Genomic DNA, 17,480 nt, shown 5'->3' with positions numbered 1-17,480 from the left:
ATTTGTAAATAATTCATAAACTTTAAGATAGTCCCACACAGGATTTGGCCCATGAGGCCAAGCACAGTATGTATTACAGCCCCTAGATGCTAGGTAAATGTTCTGAATTGCTGCCTGCTTGGGATAATTGGTAGGCCACAGTAGCAAGGTTGCCAACTTTGTCTTGGGGAAATTTCTGGAGATTTGGGAGTGGAGCTTGCGGAGGGCTGAGTTTGAGGAGGAGAGAGATCTCAGCAAGGTATAATGCTAAAGAGTGCACTTTCCAAAACAGCCATTTTATCCAGGGGGATTGATCTCTGTAGCCTGGAAATCAGTTTTAATTTAATTCTGGGAGATCTCCAGGCCCCAGCTGGAGGCTGGCAATCCTAGCTGTACACTGTGTTTTGTTTGTTACAGGACCAATGGAAATAGTTTACTAAAAGCCTACATTATACCAATGGAGTCCTTTAGTCAGCCATTTGGAGAGCCTGTAGAAAAGAAGCACTCTGACAAATTGCCTCAGAGAAGAAAGAATACCTGTCTAATTACCAGGAACATCATGAGAAGGTGCCAGTTTAGAAATCTAATTTAATTCTGTGATACATTTTTTGAGCAAGAGATGTAACTCCTGTATGTTTTGCTGAATGGGAGGTCTTGAAGTGCTGTTGACGTGAGCAGACATTTTTTAAAAAAAAATCTGGCAAGTTGGAGAGACTAAGAAATAGGTCTTAGCCCCAAGCTGAAAACTGATTAGCTTGTCTCGCCTGTCTGCTGGGGGAAAGAGAGTACCCCACACAGTACAATTGGCAGACACAGATAAGCTGAAGAGAGATGCTTTCACCTTACAGCTATTAAAAATTGAAAGACCCCCTGAGCTTTGCCAAGAAAATCTGCAAACATAAAGGAAGGCGGATCAGGCTTAAGGGAAAGATACAGCTCCACAGGGAGTGCTGTCAATATTGGAACATTGCTAAGACACCATACCTTGAAGCAAACAAGGATAACATCTGGAACACTTCCATGTTATAGAGTGGAATGGAAAAGCAAATGGGCATTGAGGCAAGACTGCTCATTCTTGGCCCCAAGAGCGCTGCTGCCTAGAAGCTATGAGGCAGCTTTTTAAAACTTGATGCAACGAAGATATGAGACATTGTTTGAAGGAAATGCGCTTCTCTTGATCACCCTCAATGTATTTTTTCTATCTTTAATTCAGAACATTTAAATTATTTGGAGACTGACCCTGAGGAATGATCATAGACAGTAGTTGTTATGGGGAATGTATGTGAATAAGGTTTTGGCATACATCTCGGAATATTTGTAGCAATATGTTGGAAATTTCATCCTGTACATTGAAATGGTTGGTGCACTAGCTAGCCATAGGTAAAAACTTTCATGCAGATGCAGTAGTTTCAGTGGTGGCACAGCAGTTAGAGAGCTGAACTAGGATCTAAGAGATTTAGGGAAGCTTGCTGGGTGATCTTGGGCCACTCCTAGACTAATTTACCGCACCGGCTTGTTGCGAGGATAAAATGGAAGAGACAAGAACAATATAAGCTATTTTTTGTCCCCACTGGGAAGAAAGGTGGGTTATAAATGAAGTATATGACAAGTACTTATGACATCTGTGCAACAATTTCAGTGAGATTTTTATAATTGCCCCCCCAGCTGGAAGAAAGAGACAGACAAAGCTTTTGGTATAAATGGCCGCTTTATTAAACATAACATCAACACTAAACTGCGGCAAGGGCAAACTATGCGGTACAGATCAAGCCACGGGGTCACCCCTGACCACCGCCTTGACCTGTATGGGCGAGCCCCGCTGCCCCGGGCGTAATCCATTCGTAGAATGGCCTCAGCCCGGCCGGCCAGGCAAAGGGTTCCCCCTCAAGCTCCTAAAGCCTCAGCCGTACAGCATGAGGGAAGGACTTGCACCTGGGGTTCCCTGGAGGCAGTCTACCCAGGTGGTGGTAGCCATGAAGCATTACCATCCCTCCTGAGAGACCCCATTTCCCCACCGCTGGGGAATTGCCAAAGGGGTGCTCACCAGCCCGCTCCCTATTTCCCAACTTTCTCCTGCCAGGGGGAGCCTACAGAGCACCACCCGTAAAACACCTCAAACCTCTGCTTCAGTACAAGGTAGGCGAAAAACCTGCCCCCTTTATATGCCAATGAGGGGAACCAGGAAAAAAATTCCTACCTGGCCCAAAAACAGCAACCGGCTAATCCTGCACTGAAACAGGGAGAGGAGGGTGGGCCGATCGCTCGGAGCAACTGCGTTTGGCGGGGGCGGAGCTGCAAACGGCTCGCTCTCCGCCCGCCCCAAAAAGAGCCCGGATGGCCGGGAAAAGACGTCTCCTCCTCCTTCCGAGGAGGCAAATCCGGCCCTATGGCCAAAGCCACGTTGTGGCTGCCGTGGGTGGCCGCATTGCCCCCCCAGTTGGTAGAAAGAGACAGACAAAGCTTTTGGTATAAATGGCCGCTTTATTAAACATAACATCAACACTAAACTGCGGCAAGGGCAAACTATGCGGTACAGATCAAGCCACGGGGTCACCCCTGACCACCGCCTTGACCTGTATGGGCGAGCCCCGCTGCCCCGGGCGTAATCCATTCGTAGAATGGCCTCAGCCCGGCCGGCCAGGCAAAGGGTTCCCCCTCAAGCTCCTAAAGCCTCAGCCGTACAGCATGAGGGAAGGACTTGCACCTGGGGTTCCCTGGAGGCAGTCTACCCAGGTGGTGGTAGCCATGAAGCATTACCATCCCTCCTGAGAGACCCCATTTCCCCACCGCTGGGGAATTGCCAAAGGGGTGCTCACCAGCCCGCTCCCTATTTCCCAACTTTCTCCTGCCAACGCGACAGGCCAAGCCTCAGCTTAGGCCCTCGCGCCCCACAGGTGGCCTAGTGCCAACCTGAGCCCGAGCCGCAGGTCATCCAAGAAGATGTCATTGCCAGATGGGGACAAATGGACCCCATCATCCCTGTAAAGGGTGGCATTAGCGGCCTTAATCCGAGGGTGAGGGAGGTAAATGCCGAGACCCGTCGCTAAAGCTTTCTGAATGGCCCTATTGGCCCTGCGCCGAGCACGAGCCATGCCCCTAGGGTCCAAAGACTCCCTCCATTTACGCCGAGGGAGCATCTCCGACCAAAATATATAAACATCAGGCCACCGTCTCTTGATCACCCTCAGGTCAGCAATTACTTGCAAGGACAGGGCTCTGCCTCTCATTAAACCTAGGTCATTACCACCCACGTGTAAGACCAGGAGATGCGGTGGAGGACCGTTCCTTCCACCAAACAAGAGAGGCAGCAATCCCGCCCACCGAAGGCCACGCCGGCCCAGCCATTCGATTGATGCATCTTCGCTCAACCCGAGCTGGGCTCCAATCGGGGTCCGTCTGGCTTGCACTGCAGCCCAGAACACCATACTGTGGCCCGCTATAAGGATCCGCTTCCTCTCAAAGCTGCCCACAGCACCTGGAAAAAATCAAACTGCGTGAGACTTAAACAACGGGAGAGGTCGGATGTAAGACCGAAAAGCAGATGACTTCCATCTGCCCACCTTCTGAATTGTCTTATCGGCATACCCCATGGCTGCCGCAGTAGATGCCGCCCCAATCCGAAACGAATGAGTGCCAAATTTGACACCCACCAATCCCAGCTGGCGCAATGCCCGATCTGTCACCGCCCAAAATTGATAGCGAGTTAAGGGAGAGCGATCAACATGACGAAACAACACCCCCTCATCCTCCCCCCTAACCTCTAAATACGCACGAAGTGCCCGGACTGGGCACAAGGCATCGTCCTCGCAAGGTCCCAAAGTTAATATAGACCCAGCACGCTTCTGGTCAGTCTTGGATCTCGTAATCCGAATGAAAACTTTGTCGCCCTGAAACTGAACATCACGAGCCAACAAAGCCCGCCCTGAAGCGTCTGATTGCGACTGAACAACAAGTTCGCTCACCCTCAGGGCGCCGAAGAACGCTAGCAGTGAAGCGGCATGAAAAAGCCGACACTCAAAGCTAGAACTACATATATCACCCCAAAGAGCACCCAAGCCCTTAAGGATGTCTGGAGAAATCGGCTGACGAGCGTCCTTAACTACACCGACCTCCCTGGACCAACCCTCAAACATCTTCCGAAGTCTGAAATCTCCAGTAGATTCCGGTAATCCCCGCGCTTTGCTGGCAAATGCCAACGCAGCCATTTGGCCCTTAATAGTCTTAACGGCCAACCCTCGCGCCCTCTGGGCTACGCAGAACTGTAATAGATGCTCCATGGGGATGGGCCATATTTGACTTAGTCCAGCCCCCTCCCTGAAGTCCCGAAACAGTCCTACCGCACGCTCATACGATCGATGAGTGCTGGGCGCAATAGCCATCCGAATAGCTCGGTTCACCTCCGCTTGCCAAGCTGCCACAGTCCCGGTGGCATTCTGGAGGGAAGGCTGTCGGCCCCGGGAGCAAGACGCCAGAAGCGATCGATCTGTTGGCGAGACAAAGCGTCCGCCACCCCATTGTCGACTCCCGGTACATGTCTGGCCTTAAACAATATATTAAGCTGAAGGCATTTCAAAGTGAAAGCCCTTACCAGTGCCATGACCCTACCAGACTTGGAAGTGAGGGAATTAACTACTTGCACTACCGCCATGTTGTTGCACCAAAAGTGCACTACATGGTTAGCAAGTTCACGGCCCCAGAGAAAAACTGCCACCAGAATGGGAAAGAACTCCAAGAAGGTTAAATCCCTAACTATCCCACTCTCCGCCCATTCCTTAGGCCACTGCTCAGCGCACCAGTGTCCACGGAAAAACACTCCGAAGCCCGTAGACCCAGATGCGTCGGACGCTACCTGTAACTGGGAACCAACCAATAAGTCCTCACGCCAGAAGGTAACCCCGTTAAAGGATCCTAAGAACTCATCCCAAACCTCCATGTCCGCACGCATGCCTTTATCAATGCAGACCTTATGATGGGGGGCCCGAAGAGACGACATTGCGTCACATAGCCGGCGCAAAAATGGCCTGCCGGGGGCGACCGCCTTGCATGCAAAATTCAGGGAGCCAACTAGCTGCTGCAATTCAAGGAGAGATACTTTCTGTTTACCCCGAAAAGCAGCCAACAGTTCCCTAAGCTTGTGAACCTTATCAGCGGGGAGGCGCAAAGACTGTTGCACCGTATCCATCTCAATGCCCAAAAAGGTCATCACCTGAGCCGGGCCCTCGGTTTTTTCATGTGCCAGGGGAACCCCAAGTTCCCCTGCCAATGACACAAAGCCAGCAAGGAGGCTGGCGCACTGCGCTGTGCCAGCAGGCCCAACGAACATAAAATCATAGAGGTAATGACAGGTGTCCCAACACCTGAACCTCCGCCGCAGCTCCCACTCCAAAAAGGAGCTGAAACATTCAAATGCGGCACATGATACTGAACATCCCATAGGGAGGGCCCTATCCATGTAGTATTGCCCCTCAAAACAGAAGCCCAAAAGATCAATATCCTCTGGGTGGACTGGGAGCAGGCGAAAGGCAGACTTAATGTCGCACTTAGCCATCAAGGCTCCGACCCCACATCTGCGCACCACCTTGACCGCCTGGTCAAAGGACGTATAGCGCACTGAACAAAGCTCATCAGGGATGGCGTCATTTACTGATGCCCCCTTCGGAAAAGAAAGATGGTGAATCAAACGATATTCACCAGGGGCTTTCTTAGGAACCACACCTAGGGGGGAAACACGCAGGTGTGGTACTGGAGGCAGTGAAAACGGCCCTAACACCCTGCCCTCAGTGCACTCCTTCGAGATTTTATCCCGCACAACAGCTTCCATGCCCAGAACGGAACGCAAATTTTTGGACATGAAAGAAACCCGCGGGCCCTGAAATGGTATCCGAAAACCATACTTAAAACCGTTCAACAAAAACATCGCATCCCGCCTTTTGGGATAAGAAGGTAATAAGCGCTCAAGCGCTCTCAGACTTACCGGGCTGGGGCCCTTTTCCAGCCGTTTGCTGGCCACCACCCCCACCCGGACGCCTGCCACTGCCACCGGACTTGGCTCTGGGGCAGGAGGAATACGCGTGGGAACCAGAACATGCCGGACATTCGTGCCTATATTTACAGGCCCGTCTGTTGCATACGCCTTTTGATGTGAAATCCCAACAGAGCAGCCGGGGTTGAACCTGCTGCCCCGCTTGGGAGCGGGTGGAGGCAGCCGCCTGTGGGCGGTGAATCAGATGACCACTGTCCGCCCTATCGCCCGAGTTCGGTTTCGAAGGGGACATAACCTGCAGCCACAGCTGCTGGTGGATCTGGTCCCAGGGAATATGAGGGTTCAAAGCAGCCCTCATCCTAAACTCTTCGTCATACTGCAACCATGCAGTGCCAACGAAGTCAGTATATCCCCTGTAAATTATATTAAGGTACTGAAATAGGGACACAGCCTGTAAAGGCTGCGCCCTCCCCAGTACTCCTGCGTATATCAAAAACCCTGGGAGCCAGTTATGCCAAGAACGATCAACCTTACGGCGTTTAATTTTTTCTTTGTCACGCTCCTCCAAATCCTCCTTGTCCTTCTTTTCCAGCTCGCGGAAAAGAAGGGTAAACACATCCACATATTCCCCTTTAACTATCTTATCCCTTGTAGCCTGGGTAAGATGATCACCAAGGGGAAGAGCTGTGTCCCCAAACGGGAGTGCCCTATAAGGGACCTGGCCGTAAACACCATACGGCGTTAAACCCCAGGGTGGGTAGCCACCAAATTGCCATCCCGAGGGATGCATACTTGGGGCCGGGCCGTCAGAACCCGCCCAAGGACTCACCGCGGACCCTACGGCTGTAGAAGCACCAGGTACTCCTGGAGCCGAACTAGCTACGCCAGGGTGTCCTGCAAACTGCCAAGGTGTATTGAATGAAGTAGAAGAAGTGTGTGTGCCTGGGGACCCGGAGGCAGCGGCCTGACCCCAGGGTCCCCATGGCCAGGTGCAAGCCTGCTGAGGCAAGGCAGACTTACCATCGGGCCCACTAGGCTCCACAGCCACTGCCACTTGCACCGATTCAGTCGGTCCTTCCGGCGCAGTCTCATCAGCGATTACCGCAACCTCCTCGGGGGGGTTCCCCTCAACTGAAGTCCCCGCTCCTGGCAAACCTGCAGAAGACTCCAAAGCAGAAAGACGGGTCAAAATCTCCTTCCTAAAAGAAGCCTTAGACGCCATCCTAAGTGGCCTACTGCGCTCACTGACTGCGCCTGTTGAGCCAGACGCCCCCTTACTTTTCTCAAGAGCCTCCAATCGTTTCAGAATTGCAAGGTTAAAGTCACTATCCCCTTCATCCTCTGAAGAGGAAACTGTTGGAGGAGGCCTTTTAGAGGGCTGCTTCTTAGCAGGCTGCTTGCCCTTGGCCATACCCTTACCCTTCCTTGAAGCCATCCTGCTGTTTCACAGGCAATCAAATGGAGGAATAGCCACACAATGCAAAAGCAGAGCACAGGTGGGCAAACTACAACACTACAGCCTACCAAGGTAATAGGAAGGCACCAACAAAACCTTCCCAAAATGGCGGCCGTGCGAAAGCATAAAATGGCGGCCGCAATAGAAAAAAGGGGGGGGTGAGCCAGGAGCACACAGGTTGTGAGGCTTGGCCACCCAAAACGTCCCCACAAGAGGGAATAAAATGCCCTCTCTCAGTCCCCCACCAAATGCCTTCCGAAGAGGATGCTACCAACCCGTGGGGGGGGAGGGACCTATTCCCCGCAGGAGTGGCGGGCTCCCCCAACAAACACCCCCGAGGGGGGCGTAAGGCTGGTCCCCCCTTTCGCCCCAAAACAAGAAGCCCGGCGCAAAAGCACCCAAACCGGGTCAAGAAGCGGCGTCGGTGGGAGTCCAAGCCGCGCCGAAGGGCCTCCGCGGCAACGCGCCAACCGTGCGCTCCAAAGGCGGCAACCGGGTGCCGCGACGAATACCGCAGGGGGGAGAGGGCTGGAGACGCGGTGTGGAGCACCCACTGTCCCAGCCAAGCCCCTTCTGCCGCCGAGGTTCCCTCTGAGCGACGGTGGAGCGGAGCAAAAAACGCGTCCTGCTCCAACCGATCGCTCGGAGCAACTGCGTTTGGCGGGGGCGGAGCTGCAAACGGCTCGCTCTCCGCCCGCCCCAAAAAGAGCCCGGATGGCCGGGAAAAGACGTCTCCTCCTCCTTCCGAGGAGGCAAATCCAGCCCCACGGCCAAAGCCACGTTGTGGCTGCCGTGGGTGGCCGCATTCTCCGCAGTAGTAGTGTGCTATGAATCAAATCAATCTGGACATAGAGCTGGATACAACCAGCTTTTTCATAGGTGGAACAACAAAAGGCAACAAAAAAATAATTGTTATTCTGGGAACTTACAAAAATCCTTGAGGTTTCCTAAAGAATTGATTTTATCCACTTGTGAAGGAACTCAATAGGTTTATTTACATATCATACAATTTAGGCTTAGAGACTGTAATTCCAGCAGCCATTTTAACAATAACACCATGGCTTCTTCTTTCCAGATACCTCTAGGAAGCAGATGGCCTCTCCTCCAAACAGTTACTCTTTCTTAACGGTCTCATCCTTTGTAACCCATTACTACACTAAGGATCATGCCAAGGTTGCCAGGCAAATCCAAGTGCCCATCATTGATTAATTCAGTGGTGGGAGAGAAAGGGGAGGAATAGCACTGCTGATGCCATGATGTCATTTCCAAGTAAAAACCTGGAAGTGATGTCATAGTCCAATGCAAAGCTCTAGGAATTCCAGAAATCTCAAGCCAATGATAAGAACATTTTAAGGAACCTAGTCCTGTCTGTCCATTAAAGACTTCCCATGTTTCAAGTGAATTGGATCATGGGGTTCAGTTGTATGGGCCCCTGAACAAGGTGCCCCCTACTTGACTCCACTGTTTCCTGGAGCGGGGTGGGTGGGGGAGAATTATGCAGTAATTGGATCTTTCCACATCCTTGGTACACATGCTACTCATATTCTTTGGGATCATGGCACCATTATTTATTTACTCTATCTATAATAGTTATATGGCTGTTTTCCCCCAGATAGTCTGAGGACTAAATCAGATGTAAATAACATCACTGGATGTTTGCTGTAGATCAAATTCTTAAAAGTGACATCTAGAGCAACCAGTTAAAAAGTTTGCAAACCTAACCTTCACATCTAGAAGCAGTAAACCTCTGAACGCCAGTGCTAGGAGGCAACATCAAGGGAAGGCCTTGGCTTTGATGCCTTGTTTGTTGGCCATCAAAGGCAACCAGTTGGTCATCATGTGAAAGAGAATGCTGGACTGCATGGACCACTAGTCTAATCCAGTAGGGCTCTTCTTATGTTCTTTTGATACCAACTAGCTACCATGCTTGCAACTCTTAAGACAACAGCCAGGGGCAATTGGCATTAAAATGGTCAAGAAGCAAGCCGAACTACGTAGCTCATAAACTGAGTGACCAATGCTATGGCCATGCCAGCATCAGCAATGTGCCAGCATTCTAGACTTCATATTGAGCCTTTTTGACTTCATATTGAGCTGTAAATCAAGTGCATTTCTATACTCCAAGCCTTTTGAATTTTCTTCCCACCGGGAGCTCACAAGTATGCAAGCTTCAGGGAAGCATGGCTTACAAGTAATGATATAATACTGGTTAAAGGAGACGGAGACATTTGAAAAGGTGCAAGTGAATAAAAGTCAGCCTAGGAATTCTGTTTCTTTTTTTTAAAGTTTAAATATTTCACAAAATATAGAAATGCCCCGTGGTACAAGGATAAAAATATAGAATTTTAATGATTAAGCAACATGTTCCACCTTTATAGCCTTGAGCACAGAAGGTTAGTGCTGTATTGGTTGGAAAGAATGAAAAATACTGGAAGTCGGGCTGCTTTATATTATATTTATATTAATGCTGGAGGTCAGGCGCTGCCTTTGATTAGATCAACTTTTATTGATGAACTTGTGAGTTTCTTAAAGGAAGAGTTGGCAATAGAAGTAAAGATCCCCTAGTGAACTGAAGGGTTGAGGTCTTCACTTGAGCTGAGGTTACACATAAAAAGAGACCTCATATTGGAGATGCAACTGTCATCCTTAGCAGTGACCCATCTGTGATGGATCATCTCTTTAACATATTGGGGGAAAATCTAGTGGACTGCTATGTTGAAAGGCCCCTCAGTCATGAACAGTCCCCCAGTGGCACTAGGAGCACCAGAGAAGTTGTTTGCCTTAGACCCAGCCAGCAACTATGATATTGGCTGCTCAGCAAATGGGCTCCGAATGTTCCTAGGCCATTTTCATGCCAGTCTGTCCCTGGGAATTGTCTAAGAGCTCCAAGCTCCTCTGTTTTCACATCCATGTTTATTTATCATGTGAAGGGAGAACATGGAGAGGGGGACTGGGGTGTGCAGTGGGATATTGCTGATGCTAAAAGTTGTTCAACTTACCCAGCATCGGATCAGGTAGGCTATATCTGAGGCAGTCAGAAGTTTCCCAGAATGACTCCTCAATATCTTAATATCATGAATTATTTGTTGGGAATTTAACGGAACTTGCATACCTGTTTTTTTTTAATGTTTCTCCTTACATCTCATAAAGGAACAAAATAGAATGTTTTTTAAAAAAAAATTTAAAATTGTACTGATGTATGCATTAATATTACCTCCACATACAATCTATACTTTATGTACATATACATATAGAATAAATTTAACTATCCATACATCCGATACAAGCTTGTTTTCCCCCTCCCCCCCCCAAGAGGAATGACCATAAGAATCATCTGCTTTATATCTTTAACCATGAGCACACTCTTTGGAGTTTCGTAAAAATAATTTGGTTGGTCTCTCCTCCTCTTACCCATCTTACGTATCTAGACCATTTCTTCCTTATCGCTAACGTCTTATTTCCCCATGTCTTATCCTGTTTTAATATTGATAAAATGTCTGATTGGATCCATTCCTATAGATACCAATTCCATCTTTCCAAAGTCCATTTAGAGGCATCTTTCCATCCATACGCCATTACAGCATGGGCAGCTATAATCATGGCTTTTAACAAGTGCTGTCTATTTTCCTGTACTTTATTATTTCCCCAGATGCCCATAAATAGGATCTCCCCATTTACATTTATCTCAGCGTCGCAAAGCTCCTTCACCTTTCCCAATATCGTTTGCCGGAAGACTGTTACTTTAGAGCATTCCCACCATAAATGAGCATAATAGCCTTTTGTTCTATTACAATGCCAACAATCTGATTTCATTCTCTTGATCATGTAGGATAATTGGGAAGGAGTCCTATACTATTTCAATATTACTTTCATCTCCAATTCTTGATTTTTTCCCATTTTTATTACCTTTATATCTTTCATTAATTTATCTACTGATCTGTTAATTTTAGCTCTTTCTCCCATTTAGATTTTATCAACCTGGTCATATATTCTCTATCCTTATTCATTAAATTATATAATTTCCTTGCTATACCCTTCTTATTGACATCCTTTATACTATATAATTTTTCAAATGGGTTGTCCTCCATATTTACTATTTCACTATATCGCCTATGTTTCATAAATTATATAGACCCATAATCTTTAACCAAGGTTGGTTTCCCACTCGCTCCATACTTCCTGCATTGGAATCAAATTTCCTTGTGAAGCATAAAAATTTTTCATTCTATATAAACCCTTCTGTTTTAATTCCTCCCAAAAATCCGTTCCAAATTTTTTAAATGCTTCATTTAAAGATTCAATAGGATTCCATTTTGAAGGTACTGGCAACCAGGTAGCTTTTTTCTTATTCCAGATTTTTAATGCTGTTTGTTGTGGCCCTATTGAATTCTCTATTTCTTTTTTTACCTTTGTTGTAAATACTCCAAACTTACCTACTCCTTTGTTTACATTATCTTCCCATCTCACCCATTTATCCAAACTTTTACCATCAATTTCCAATATCATCCTCAATTGGAAAGCTTCATAATATCTTTCCAATTGTGTAATGCCCCACCCTACATCTTCCTTAGGTGAGTAGATCACTTTTCTTGGTAGTCTGGCTTCCAACCAAATACCCACTTTTTAATTGTTTGGTCCCACATAATTAATTGCTTCCTAGATATCTCTTCCAGGAGTACCTGAACAAAATAGAATGTGAATGGAACAGAAAAGGTAGAGAAACCAAACTACCATGTAGAATGTTATTCACAATTATTTGGCTGACCGTCTTTATGAACTCAGGGGGACTTACTTTTGAGTAGATAAGCACAGGCTTGCACTGCAAGTGGAAAATATTTAAGCTGGAAAATATTTTATGTCTATTTATAGTACAGTGTTTAAAACTATAAACCTTTTCTTTCTTTTAAGAGAATGTATTTGTATCACCCAAGTATGAAGGTAAAGGTAACATTTTAATATTGCTGTTTAACAAAGCTAGTAGATTTACAATCATTTTCTTGGGCAGTGTGTTTGTACTGTACATTCATAATTTGCTTCTGAATTCCTAAAATTTGTAGTAAACTAATAACGTTTGTTCAAATCTACTCCTGTAGTGTATTAATCATTGGGGGGGGGGGTAAAAAGGGGGGGAGACCACACATACCCTTTGGAATCTTACAGAGGGACCATGCTTTCAAAAAGCAGATTTACAAAAAAATCAGACCTGTACAGATCCTACTCCATATCTGCATTTCCCTTCTTTCTTTGAAAATAATATGTTCTAATTCAAGAGATGATGGAAAATTTGTTATATAACCTGTCAAACATCAGGGCAGGTGGCAACTGGGGGGTGACAAAAATGGGAAAAAATAGCACTGGGGAAAAGAAAGGCTCATAAAAGAAATTAAAGCACTGAATTTTCAAACGATCAAAACAGAGGGAGGAAGAAATTAGAGGTTTACTTAGGCAGCTAATTTTTAGATCAAAATAAGTGGTGTAGCAACAGAAAATATTAAAAGCTGGGAGACAAATGAAGAAATGAAGGTTGTACTTACATTTTTAAGTATTCATCAGCTATTTGGTTGTAGGTGGCCAAAATAGCCTGACAAAAAGGGACAATTGATCTTCTGCACTGAATTGTGTCATGTACAACTTGCTTTCAGCTCTCAACCAGTGCTTGCCCTCATTTCTGTATTACACTGATGGCTTGTGGCCATGGCCCTGAAAACATGTTGCCATTTGATAGAACCCAAATACATTGGTAGCAGCTAACCCAGCAATCCTATTACCACCTTTCTAGAAGGCTGTAACTAATTTTAGCACTGCACCATCAATTACTTTTTTTAAAAAAAAGTAGTTTCAGGTAGGTAGCCATGTTGGTCTGCAGTAGAACAGCAAGATTAGAATCTGGTGGCATCTTAGAGACTAACAAGGTTTTCAGGGTGTCAGCTTTCGAGAGTCAAAGTTCCCTTCTGAAGCTTTGATGCACGAATCCTGAAAGCGCCCTTCTCTAAGCTGCCTTTGGCTTTTTTTTTTAAGTGAGTGTGCAAATACATTATAGACACACCAGTTTTCAACCAGGTGGATAGCTGACTCATCTTCCATGAGAACTAATCAAAGAACCTAAGGAATTATAGTTCTTTACATGCTGTAAATCTTATACATCTGAAGAAGCGAGCTCTGCCTCATGAAACCTTATTCTGCAATAAAAAGCTTTAGTATCTAAAGAAGTTATGTTCCATTTCTTTTTAAGACCCAGTTTCAAACCCCTACTCTGCCACGGAAGCTTGATGGGTGACCTTGGGCTATTCATATGCTCTCAGCTTAACCTACCTCACAGGGTTGTGAGGGTAAAACGGAGGAGAGGTAACTTGTGTAAGCTGCTTTGGGTAACTATGGGGGAAAAGGGGGGTATAAGTGAAGTAAATACATGAAATAGATTCTTCCCGTACTTCTAATCTTCTTGAATTTTATATTCAAATGATTTATGTGACATTATTAGGTCCAATCATTGCAGCCATTTTTAAAAACGTTTAAAATGTTTCCTTGAATTTTGTTCAAATTACTAAGGAAGATTATCTGTATATCTTTCAAATATTCTGGTGTTCACCATCTTGCCTAAAAACATTGAAGGCCTAGTTTCAAGACTCTTGTGCCTCTTGTTAATTACAAACAGCTACTTCATGTCTTGATAGTTTCTGAGAAAACCGATGTCCTTTTGAGATTGTAGTGATCATTTTATCATTCAGAGAATGCAGGGCATGTGGAGCCAGAGCAACTAGGTGAACTCCCCCCCCACACACACGAACTGTCTGCCATCCACGAACAACGAACATGGACGAACATAAACTGTTCCCGAACATGTTCGTTGTTCATTGTTCGTGGGAGCCAGAACCCCCCCACCCCAAACCTCCCCACTTAGCCCCCCTCCCCTCAAACCCACTTACCTGGCCCTTTAAAGGATTCCCCCCTGCTGCTGGTAGTTTAAAGGGCCCTTTCTTGCCACGTGCAAGGGGCAGGGCCCTTTAAACAACCCACAAACTGACCTTCCCAATGTCCAATACCCATCAAATTTGCAGGGGACATAGTCCTCACTGTCCTCTGAAGACCTCCCAAGTTTCAGAGAGATTGCACCCTGGAAAAGGCATGATCCATGGGTCTCCCATTGGCTGTCATTTTCTCTTCCTAGTGGTAAAAATGGGACTCTCTGCTGGAAGTACTTTGAAGGGTTAAAGCCAGAAGGAAAGCCAGAAGGAGTTCAGACAGAGTACAGTCCCTTCTTGCCTCCGGTTGCCAAGGAGATTGATTGCAGCAGCTGCCAGACTGTCTGGCTTGCCGAACAGCTGCTGAAGGCAACGAACGAGGCTTTTAAAGACCACCTGTTTGTTTAGGATGGGGCCTCACGAACTGCTTGTTCGAGAACATCAGATTGGGCTGTTCGTAGTTTTTTTCTGTTTGTAATGCTGTTCGTGCCCATGTGTACTCACGGTGGTCCCTCAAAGCACCAAGTGAATGAACAGTTTTTAGGGTGAGTTCCTTTGATAAACATTTGACTGTGTGTCTGGTCTCACACCCATGACCTAGCACTCATTGGGGATCTCATATAGTTTGGCCCTTATTCTCCAATGCTACTGGGGACTCTTCCCTCTCTCTCTCTCTCTTTTTTTTTACCTCAGAGGCACTCAAATGAGGGCATAAATTATTGCCTCATCCAGTTTTGTCCCAGAAATCATCACATTGTTGGATTTCATTGGCTATCTGACATGGAAAGAAGCCAATCTAGAGTGATGGCAATGCTTCCTGCCCTCATTCTGAGGTAAAATGTTGAGAACAATCGGTGCCAAGCAGGAGAAAAGAGTGTTGTTATCCCAGTAAATAGGTAGGACAATTATTTTTTGAACACTTCCTAAGAAATCATCCCAAAAGGGGAGCTTTATGTTTACACAGGACAGTGAAAATGAAGACGGGACATTAGGTTCAATCCTACTCTCTTTACCCTTTCTATGTGGGTTTTGGTTATAAGTTACATGCGATTGTGGATCCTGTCTCTCTATTTTTGTGTATTATTTAGTTCATTTTAACAAACCATTAACCCAGGTGCTTGTGAGATCACTCTGGGTTCTTATGCATCAGAAGATCTGTACACTGCTATGCAGCTTCTACTGTTTCTGGCTGTGGTTAGGGACAAATGGTTTGGTAGAGCATAACTGAGTTTATACCAAATACAGCTATATTTTTCCTCCAGCTGTGTTGTGTTGTTGTTTTTAAATGGGATGAATTAGCATAAATATTTGTGGATACATGTGGCTATATATCCAACATATGGACATTAGGGTGAGAGAAATGATGCTCCCTTAAGAGTTGAGGATTTGTTTTGGAGATTTTGTTGACTGCTTTTTGTCCTGAAGAAGATTCCCTTGAGTGCTCTATAATTGGATTTGAATTGTTGCATACAACTTGCTGAGGAAGACCAATGGTTGAAATATGTTCAGCTGATGCACAGACAGATTTCAACATTTAATGATGTTGTGATAGTTATTTTTAGAAAATGTTGATAAAACATGGGAATTGGTCTGTTTCAATGTTAATTGCTTTTGAAATGTACATTTCTAAATAAATTAGTATTGCAGTATTGTTCATTATTGACCTTGCACTATATTTTCTTTGGAAATGTATTATATGAAGGAGGCTATGCTCTTTTTGGTGATCTGACAATAGTCTGGCAATACAAGAAAACTTCATATGTTCATTCTCTGACTGCGCTATGTTCCTGGCTGTTTGCAAATCCAGAGGTACATGCACTCAAATATTTCTAATCATTGTAAGCAATCACTAGTCATCATCACAGTTTTGAACCACACACACGTAATGTACATTTGCATCAGAAATATAAAAAAACAGCAAAAGTATATAACATCAACCATCACTTGGGATGCTTGAAGATCATCTGTCTGTTCGCAAGTCATAAGCAGCGAGCCGAGTGTCATGTCTGTACCCCTACATCCATAACATTGTTCTATATGTCGAACCATTGCCAATGCTGTACTTTGGTTGCATTTTGCAAATGCTCTAACACTTTCGTTTCTTTAACAGCCTGAGAACGCAGCTGTGTTATCTCGTTTCTTTGAAGCTCACAGAAGTGACCTTGCACTGTCTGAAATGTTACAGTTTACTTTCATGCATTCCCAGACCCATTCCCGTGCAAATCTTTTTTTTTTTTTGAAAATTTTTTATTGGGTTAGAATCCATTATTTCCACATTTACATTCAATTTTCCCCAATTTTTTCATCTCTAACCCCCTCCCTTTCCCCCCCCCCTTTTTGTTGACTTCCAACAGCTTTCCAACCCTTTGTCCCCTTTCCCTTACTTTTATTAGCTTCCTCTATCTAAAACAAATATATATTCTCCATTATTCTAAGCAGTACATCCTTAACTATTTTTAACATTATATGCCCAAACTGTAAGTCTTTGTTTCCATCTTAGATAAACAATTTATCCCAATTTTTCAATTTCAGATATTTCTATATATCATAAACCATATAGATCATACATTCGTTTATATCAAACAATTTGACTTATTCTCTATATATATTACTCATTCTATCTTTTTATAATAGTTCTATATATCTCTCCTCACGTAGTCAATCAATTTGACCCATCTATATCTTCAGACATTCAGTTTGGTACAAAACTTATCAGAAAAAAAGAAAATATTGTTAGTTAATCGCTCCTTATATTTAGTCCTTATAATTAATTATTTTCTCTATGTTCTGTTTGTTAACCTATATATATCTATATATATGTCAATCTATTAATCTGACTGCTTATTAATTCACATTTATCTCTTCTCCCCCCGGTAAAGTCTCCCCCCTCTACTTCAATACTTCAGTAGTTCTCAAACTGCCACAGTTTTCCTCCCACCTCCCATTTCTTCTCCAGGTATTGTTTCAGCTTCTCCCAGTCTGTGTTGAACTGCCCTGAGTCCAGATCTCTCAGTTTTCTTGTCATCTTGTCCATTTCAGCCATATACAGCAATTTGTAAGTCCAATCTTCAATAGTTGGCACTTCTTGTACTTTCCATTT

Source organism: Eublepharis macularius, chromosome 7, assembly GCF_028583425.1.
Source record: "Eublepharis macularius isolate TG4126 chromosome 7, MPM_Emac_v1.0, whole genome shotgun sequence".
NCBI classification, from domain to species: domain Eukaryota; kingdom Metazoa; phylum Chordata; class Lepidosauria; order Squamata; family Eublepharidae; genus Eublepharis; species Eublepharis macularius.
This window is presented reverse-complemented; position numbering follows the sequence as displayed.